This window comes from Zingiber officinale, chromosome 10B (genome assembly GCF_018446385.1).
Source record: "Zingiber officinale cultivar Zhangliang chromosome 10B, Zo_v1.1, whole genome shotgun sequence".
Lineage (NCBI taxonomy): Eukaryota > Viridiplantae > Streptophyta > Magnoliopsida > Zingiberales > Zingiberaceae > Zingiber > Zingiber officinale.
The window spans coordinates 71,517,605-71,528,049 of NC_056005.1; positions in this window are offsets into that span (position 1 = coordinate 71,517,605).

Here is a 10,445-nt window from a genome sequence, read left to right on the forward strand (position 1 = left end):
CTTAGGCAGTTTGTAATAAAAGCAAACTAGTTGTTCCAGAGAGCAGGCTGGGGTAAGGTGATCTCTGGACCCGCATCGGAAACAGTGAGTATCGCTAGGAGGTGGTTGCCGGTTCTGCTGAGAAAACCGGGAACGTCCTGAAGAAGACCACCCTGACTTCTGAGGCCTACGCAAGACCCCAGAAGTACCCTGACCTGACCGACTGCGACCACTCTGATACTGTCCTGTCGCCTGTGTCTACTGGATCTGCCCGGATACCTGACCCGTATGCTTCCTCTTCATGTCCGGAAATGCTCTCTGCTAAGCTAACTCTATCATCAAGGCTCGATCCAGTGCATCTGAATAAGATGCGATCCCTAAACCGGCAAGCCTTAACTGCAGATGACCGTCCAGTCCCTTAATAAACTGCATCATGCGGGATCTGTCCTCCGCAACTAACTCTGGACAAAACCTAGCCAACCGGTTGAATTCAGTATTATACTCTGTCACCGAGCGATTGTTTTGCCGCAGACTCATGAAATCCTGCCGGCGAGCCATCTGATATGCTAGTGCAAAGAAACGGCTCTCAAAAGCCTCTCTGAACCTGGCCCAAGTAATGCTCCGCTCGTCGATGATGGAACGCTAAGTAATCCTCCAGGAGTTAGCCTCATCCCGTAAATGAAAAGCAGCCAGCTCTGCTTTCTCCCACTCGGAGCAAGCCATATAGAAGAAGGTCTGCTCCATAGTCTCTATCCATGACAGGGCCATACTCGGATCAAGGTCTCCTCGGAAGAGTATGAATCGAGTCTTCATCGACTCTGCTAATACTGGAATCCTAGCTCGTGCCGCGACAATGCCAGTGACATGTGTCAGAACGGCCGCGGGAATTGGCGGAAATAATGGAGCTGATGCTATAGGTGGTACCGCTGAATAGACCGGGGGAGGTACTCCCGGTGCTGCTATATAAACTAGAGCATATGCCGCTAGTGGCACTGCAGGGTCAGCGTAGGTGGCCTCGGTTGGATGTACTGTAGGTAGTGGTACCGGATGTGGAGCAACCGGTATCGCTGATGCAGGTGCTGTTGGTATACCGTAGGTACTGGGGGCACAAGTGCCACTGGTGTTGGATACACGGTGGGTCCAGAATCTAGCGCCGGATGTAAGAAACCCCTCACCTGCAGTATAAGTAGCTCTCATGTGAATTTCTGCTTTGTTTAGTAGCATACGAAATTTTGACACATAGGTTGTACAATAGTGCACACTAGGTGTTCGATAATATGTGCAGCACAGGAAAAGAATGCAACTTAGGCATTTTAATAGCTTAGTAAATGCAATAGAAGCATTTATTCAGTATGTATAATTTTGCTATAGTCATATGGGACTACGGTCCAATGGGTGGGCTCCCACAGTCGCCTCTAGGTTCAGATAACCTAGATCTAGGTTCAGATAATCTAGAAATAGCAATATAAGAAGAATTCAGCTATAATCAGTATTTTATTTTAGCAGTGGCACTGTACTGGATTAGATATCCATTGTGTTGGGCTCCCATAGTCGCTCCTAGGTTCAGATAACCTAGTAACCTTACTAAATTCGGGACTTGCAAACCCGGGTCTAGTTAGGGATGCACGCATAGCACGTACAGATGTCGGGCCCATCAGCAGCATGATTATTATTTTAATCTATTTATGGTAAATAGTTTTCAAAACTCACAAATCAGTTGTGTATACAGTTTAAATTCAGTTCTCGTTTAGTTTTAGTTTCAATTCAGTTCATGATTCAGCTTAGTTTCCATTATTGATACATGTGATAGCTCTATGATTAGTTTTGGTTTCTATGTTGTATGATACCATGCCATGCTCTCACCTGTTCAGCATGTATTTCAAATAGCATGTTTTCAAATCATAAATCGCATCGTATGCATGTTTTGTGAGGTAGATGGTTTCTTACTAAGCGAAAGCTTACAGATACTTCCTTTCCTTATACTGCAGATAAAGGTAAAGGAAAGATGGACTAGCGGAGGCTGGAGGTTAATGCGATAAAGATGTGTGTGGATGGAACCTGGAATAAAGACCTTGGAAGAATTAGAACATTTAAGAACTTAGTGTTTCTTATCATGTTACTCTTTGCTTACTCAGTATCTAAATGCATGGAATTGTAGAAAATCTGCTTAGATTGCTAGTAACTATGTTTAGAATGTTAGTTGTTTGATATTAGAATGTTCTCCAGTTATTTTAGAACTCTTATAGGCGAGTTTGGCACGAATCAGTGCTAAAATCAGAGCCTTGCTGCGAAATCAGAAACCCCAATCGAACAGTGGATCGATTGGGAGCCTTCAATCGATCAGTGGATCGATTGGGAGCCTGGATCCGCGAACAGTAAGCTTCTGGATCGATCAGCCGATCGATCCAGTCGCATTCTGTCGCATACAGTAAGCTTCTGGATCGATCAGCCGATCGATCCAGTCGCATTCTGTTGCGAACAGAGAGTTTGGGGAAATCGCTCCCGCGAACAGAGAGCGCTGGAATCGATCACTGGATCGATTGACCAGTCTGGATCGATCAGCCAATCGATCCAGAATACTACCCCGAGCACAATAGCCATCTGAATCGATCCATGGATCGATCCAACAGCTTGCAATCGATCGAGTTCAATCTGGATCGATTGGGAAGTGGGGTTTCGACCAAGAGACCTTGTAGTTCAGCTCCTTGACCATAGAGGATGTAGGGTATGCCATGAATACCTTAGATTGCATCCCTTAGCACATGTAGGACCAAGAACTTGTATTAGCTTAGCAAAGTTTTAGATTGGTACAGTTTTCCGCACCTAGACTTAGTAATGGTCATGGATATAGCTTAGCACAGCAGAATGTGACGGTCCGGCCTTACAGCCTAGCCAGTAGAAGGCGGGTCGTTACATTCCCGGGTCTCGTTTTTATCCCTGTAAACTCATCCATATGAGCTCCAAAAAATTCCCAAAAATTTTCCAAAAATTTCGAAAAATTTCCTTATTATTATTCGTCAATTTTTCGATATTTTACATTCTCCCCCACTAATAAAAATTTGGTCCCCAAATTTCGGTATCTACCATCAGCAAATACTAACAACAGGTAAAGCGTACACAATGCTGAACGGTAAATTAAATCACATACCTCAAGTGAAAAGTTGGGGGCACGAGCTTGGATCAAAAACAAAAAAAATAGATTACAACATTATCAATAAGGACAATGGAAACCGACCCAAACAACCTAGGAATACCGAAATCATCGAGTCCATGAAAACATCTAGGGTTTTGTAAGCCTAAATGGTAAAACCCTCGTCTGGCAATCAACTGTGGCATGATATGCTGACAAATAGTCCATGCCAAGTATAATATCAAAATCGACCATTTCCAATACTAAAAGATCCACTGTAACTATTAGGTTGCCAAAATCTAATGGGCAACCTCTGACCTCTTGGGTGACGCCCAAAGTATCACCGGACGGTAGAGAGACAGTCAATCGCTGGGGTCTGCAAGTGGGTAATCTACCAATCTTCCGCATAAAAGTACGAGATATAAAAGAATGTGAGCTACCAGTATCTATCAGTATATCTGCAGATAAGGCATAAATAAAAATCGTACCGCGGAAAATGGATCCGTTGGCTCGCTGCGCATCCTCTCGGGTGACCGCATGAATACGCCCAGTCTCTGGCGGAAGAAGAGGTGGTAACGCTGCCAGCGACTATTGCGGCTGGGCAGAATCCTACCACTGAGGCCATGCTGGATAATGTGCCAGAGAAGACTGAGAGGGCGGTGACTGATACTGTGCCGATGGCTGGGACTGAGTCTGGTACTGGCATAGAGGCTGAGGCTGCATCTGATACTGCCCCTGCGTCGGATAATAAGGTCCTGGAACAGAACTCTGGGGTGATATGGAAGCACTGGAGTACTCCTGTCAAAGCATGCCAAATGTCACTGCTGCAGGTGAAACTATCCCCTGCTGACGATGTGAAGATTGGGCTTTCTGCCCTCCTCGATATGCCCCCGTCTGACTAGACTGTCACCTCTGACCCGACCCTCCGGAAGCCGTATGCTGAACCTTCAGCTGACAATCTCTGCTCTGGTGCCCAGGCAGTTTGTAATAAAGGTAAACTGGCTGTCCTAGAGAGCAGGCTGGGGTAAGGTGATCTCTGGACCCGCATCAGAAACAGTGAGTATCGCTGGGAGGTGGTTGCCAATTCTACTGAGAAAACCGGGAACGTCCTGAAGAAGACCGCCCTGACTTCTGAGGCCTACGCAAGACCCCAGAAGTACCCTGACCTGGCCGACTGCGACCACTCTGATACTGTCCTGTCGCCTGTGTCTACTGGATCTGCCCAGATGCCTGACCCGTATGCTTCCTCTTCCTGTCCGGAAATGCTCTCTGCTGAGCTAACTCTATCATCAAGGCTCGATCCAGTGCATCTGAGTAAGATGCGATCCCTAAACCGGCAAGCCTTAACTGCAGATGACCGTCCAGTCCCTGAAAAAACTGCATCATGCGGGATCTATCCTCCACAACTAACTCTGGACAAAACCAAGCCAACCGGTTGAATTCAGTATTATACTCTGTCACCGAGCGATTGTTCTGCCGCAGACTCATGAAATCCTGCCGACGAGCCATCTGATATGCTAGTGGAAAGAAACGGCTCTCAAAAGCCTCTCTGAACCTGACCCAAGTAATGCTCCGCTCGCCGATGATGGAACGCTGAGTAATCCACCAGGAGTTAGCCTCATCCCGTAAATGAAAAGCAGCCAGCTCTGCTTTCTTCCACTCGAAGCAAGCCATATAGAAGAAGGTCTGCTCCATAGTCTCTATCCATGACAGGGCCATACTTGGATCAAGGTCTCCTTGGAAGAGTGTGAATCGAGTCTTCATCGACTCTGTTAATACTGGAATCCTAGCTCGTGCTGCGACAATGCCAGTGAGATGTGTCTGAACGGCCGTGGGAACTGGTGGAAATACTGGAGCTGATGCTACAGGTGGTACCGCTGAATAGACCGGGGGAGGTACTCCCGGTGCTGCTGTATAAACTGGAGCATATGCCGCTGGTGGCACTGCAGGGCCAATGTAGGTGGCCGCGGCTGGATGTACTGTAGGTAGTGGTACCGGATGTGGAGCAACCGGTATCGCTGATGCAGGTGTTGCTGGTATACCATAGATACTGGGGGCACAGGTGCCACTAGTGTCAGATACACGGTGGGTCCAGGTGGCAGTGGTGCCGGGTACGTTGTAGGCTGCTCTGGAGCAGGTGTCGGGTATGCCAATGGTACCCCTGGTGGTACCGGAAATACGGTAGGGATAGGTACACTCGGCACAGCCGAGGTAGGTACCTCTATAGGAGTCATCGGGGTCTGAGAGCTCGACGCGCCCGTAGTATGCTGAGTCTGTCCCTAACTGACAGGTTCAATCCCAGTAGGCATCTCTGGCAAATCCAGAGATCCCACGGTCCTCGTACGTGGCCGTCCAGCACCACGTCTCGCAACAATACGTGTAGATCTCCTTATATCTGTTAAATTATATCACAGATATTACTACAAGTATAAACAATTAGAAAATAACATCATACCTAATTGATGTCTAGAGATGTTCTATCGCTTTCCAGTCCCCATTTTACCTCGAAATTCCGTACCAGAAAATCACCGAGAATCTATACAAATCCGAAACGGAAGTCCGAAATATAACCATAACGGAAATCCGTACAAACCGAAATAGATATCCAAATATCCAGAACACCAAAAGTAGATATCATAACCCGCTCTAATACCAATAAATTGGTATCAGATAAATCTCGAAAATCCAACACACGGAAATCAAACAAGTATCGCCAAACCTTGGTGCTCTGATACCAAATAAATTGGTATCAGGTTATCCCAAATATCCAAAATACGAAAACAAAGATCGTAAAACTTAAGCTCTGATACCACTAAATTGTCACGCCCCGGAGGAGTCCATGTCCGAAGAAATTTCGGCAGCATCTCCCCTGTACGGCGGACAATCTGAAACTTTACTACATCACCATATACCTCAGCCACATGCGGCTGGAATAATAACATCAATAAACAAACAATAACATATAGACATCCACACAGTTTAATAAGCAGTGATAATAAGACTCAAAATCCACCCTACTCAACTACACCCATAAAGCTCAAAACCGATATCCTACTCCATTACACTCATAAAACACAAATCCGACGATCAAATCAACTTACCTCTTCTGCCGTCTAGGCAGGCATATAGTAAAACAAATCCAATTAAAAATGCATCGACAAGTACAATCCATGCAAGCTCCAAGTATCGAAACAAAACAAGTCCAAACATAGTCCAGTACATAAAGCCAAAAAGTAAATAAACATCCTCGTGGGCTGCAGGGGACTAGCAACTGGAACTCTCTCCTGACAGTATCAACCTGAAAATAGTAAATATCCATGGGGTGAGTCAACTCCTCAGCGAGTAACAACTGATATACATAGTAAGGAAATAACATCTAGCACTAATCATGCGTACAGTCTCCTGACGTAATAAAGGTAAATGCAAACTGAAATAAACAAGAGAATACTATACTAACCAGGACTTGGTACAAGGATAAACAGTCCGAGAGGTATAGAAATCCTGTATGCATGTCAAGCATGGGAATCCAACCAATATGTAGCAAATAAATGCAGCAAACACAATCACAAGAAATAAATGCATCAATGCGTATGATGTCAATTATGCGTCCTGGTCACCCCTGACACCAGTCAACCATCTCACACACAATAGTGAGACAGAGTGGGTAGGGCTGTGACAACCGTGCACTCTGTCGTCACTGCTCCTGATGAGTGACCAAGTGCACGGGATGCTGTTGGATTACACCTAACCTCCTACCCCAAATCATAAATGGGGGAGCGCAATGCTCTCATCTCCCGGTACACGATGACGGGGAGGAATCTCTGCCGGCTACCACGCTGCGTCACACTACCCATGAGCAGACCACCGGAGCCAAACAAAGTCCCTGTTGCAACACACTCTATCTGAATCGACCAGTAACCCATGAGTGGTGGTGTGTGCAGATCCATGTAACTGGCGATGTGCTCAACAATAATGGAGCGGACTATCGCACAGCATGCAATCATGCGAATGGTGCATGGCACTAACCATGTAAATATCCTGAGCTAAACCATATATATATAGAAGTTGCACCTTAGGTCAATGAATCAAATCAAAGATACACAGATAAGATAAGGTACAAAACCTAGGTCCTGAACATGGTGAAGCATGGTATATCACTACCCCCTATAAACATGTATAAGCAGGTAAGAAATAACATGAGATGCAAAATAAGTATCAACCAAGCATGTAACAAGTATCGGGTAGTGACTAACCGAAACAGATAAGAAACATAATTATTACAATTTGTTAAATTCACTACTATGCATATCAAACGACATAAAGTCAGAAGAACCCGCCTCCAATAGGAATGTCCAAATCCGACATCGAGATACTCGTCTCGCGTCAAAGTCCTGTGGTATCAAACATAATGCCTAATTTAGCTAGTTTTATCATACAACCATTAGCTAAACTAAATTCTAATCCAATTAAGAAGTTCTAAATTGGATCCAACTAACAATCCAACACAATTAACGAACCCTAATCAACACATAATCAAAACCCTTCCCTTACCTCAAATTCCACAGCTGTTCTTGCTGTTGGAAATCAAAGAGAATAGCTAGATGGAGTTGCTTTCCAGCACCAAGAACAATCCCCACAGCCAGTTCTACTCCATATCTAAATCAAATCTATCATCACAATAGTCCAAACAACACAGAATCTACAACAAGGATACAATTCTCTACTCCTTACCTCACTACCTCGCCACTGTTGGTGCTGGAACAGGATGCTGCAGGATGGGGTTACTGCCAGAATCAAAAACACCCCACAATACACAAAACCTCACTAATCCATGACCTAGATTAGCAGCAAGGAGAGGATCAAGATCAAGAGTGGAGATTACTATCAAACAATAACCTAATTCCAACTAAACTTACCTCCAAGATCAAATAGGGCACGCGGTTGGAGGCTAGGGCAGAGGCAAGGGATCGGCGGTGTCACAAGGCGCGCTGGATCAACTCTGGCAGTCGGCGACAGTGCAAGGGCACGGGAGAACACTGGCGGTGGTACTCGGGTGCCGGCGAGAAGGAGAACTAGGGCACGGTCAAGAGGAGAAGGCCGGCGCTGGGGTCGAGAGACGGCGGCGTCGGCAGGCACAGTGATGGCAACCGACGCTAGTGCAGAAGGGAGGCCGGCGGCACTGTGCAAAGGTGCTTGGCATCGCTAGCGGCAGTGGGGGGGGTTCAGACCTCATAGCGGCTAGGGCTTCGGCGTTTGGGTTTTTCGGGCGAGGATCGGGGAAGACGAAGACTCGGCGCCGTGTGGAGGAGAGGATCGAGATGGGCTCGGCGATGGCTTATCTACAAGGCGTGCAGCGATTTTGTGGCGCCAGTTGGGAGCAGTTAGGGCAAGGGGATCAACGTCGGGCGCGTGGAGAAGAAGAAGGAACGGCGGGAGGAAAAGAAAATAAATAAGAAAAAGGGAATATAAAATAAATAAATAAATAAATCTTTTCCTCGCTTAAATGGATAGCCTAAACAGACTTTCCCGAGCCCCGTTTTTATCCCCGTAAACTCATCCATATGAGCTCCGAAAAATTCCTGAAAAATTTCCAAAAATTCTGAAAAATTTTCTTATTGTTATTCGTCAATTTTTCGATATTTTACAGAGTGCCTCCACCTTGGCCTATCTGATCTGACACCATCGATGAGTTAGCCATCATGGGGCACCTGGATCCTTTCGGGACGTGTGGGTTGCTGACGTGGTGTGAACAAGATAACACCCTGTTGGATTCTTCGGGCCGCGAAAACCGCTTTTTCGCGTCGCGGAAACCCCGAGTCACCCAAAGCCGTAGATCCGTGCAAAGATTCGTAAACAAAAACTTTTCGAAAAACCTTTTCTTGTACGAGTTTGTATGACCTTTAGATCTACACTAGATAAGGGTTATACCTTCGAAGCGTGCCTTTCGCTTATCCCGCTCGTCCAAGGAGTTGTCGGATCTCTAGACCGTCAAGCGCCGGTCCTCTAGAAGTATCCACACGGACACGTAGGTGGAGAAAACCTCACACAAAGGTGTGCTAGCACCTTGGTGAGATTCGGCCAAGCAAGGAGGAGAGGGAGAGGGAGAGCTTGAGAGGAAGAAGGAGGAAGATTCACCACACTTGAATGAAATGAATGAAAATCAATCCCAATTCAAAAGTGGCCGGCCACTTCTCATCAAGTGTAACTCCCCATTAAATGCAATTAATGTGAAGTTAATAAGAAAATGGCTTTTTAACTTCCATGAGGTGGCACACCATGATGATGTGGAACATCATTATTGGTCCACCTAATGCCAACTCACCAATGAGGTGGCAAAAGGTCAAGTCAAAATTGACCTTTGGTCTTCCTTCTCTAGTCAGTCAAACTTGACCCAATCTCTACCATGGTTGATCTAATCCAACCATTTGATTCGAGCCAACTTAATATAATGAATCTAATTCATTAAATTAAATTGATTTAATAAGTCATAATCTAAATTAGACTCATTAAATACATGACTCAACTTGAGTCGAACTCAAGTTAGCCCAATTAGGATTACTCTTAATCCAATTTTATTCATCAAATGAATCTAATCCTCTTGGTTCATCATATGAACCTAATCTCCAACTAATTGTCCTAAGTGTGTGACCCTATAGATTCTTGTAACGTTGGCAATGCTCTAAACCCATTTAGGAGCATAAGTAATGAGTGGTATCTAGCAACACATCATTACTACCCAAGTTACAAGAATGTCGAGATCCGACATCACCTTGTGACTACTAATTGTAACTCCTCACAATATGTGACATTGTCCTTCTCTCCTAGACATCTAGATTGATCAATGTAAGGCATAGACCGTGTCATCCTCTAATCAATCTAAATCTTGAACTCCAAGTAGACTCACTCGATCAAATGAGCTCAACATCTAATGTTGACTCATTTGGGCATGGCCATGCACTTAGTGGTCTCACTCTATCAAGAATACCGATGTCGCTCCCGTCATATGGGAGGGATAGATTCCATCTACATCACTCACATCCCTCCGCATAATTTGTTACATACCCAGTAATCGCCTTTATAGTCCACCCAGTTACGGGTGACGTTTGACGAAACTAAAGTACATAACTCCTTATGTAGGGATCCATGGTGACTTCAGGTCTAAGGACTAATAGTCATACTAATAGCCACATGAGAAAGTATATGACACTCATATAACGATCCATGATACTTTCATATGGCAGGTCATTCAGTATACATTCTCTAATGCATACCCATGTGTCAGCTTGATATCTCTATATCCATGACTTGTGAGATCAAGTCATCGAGCTGACCTACA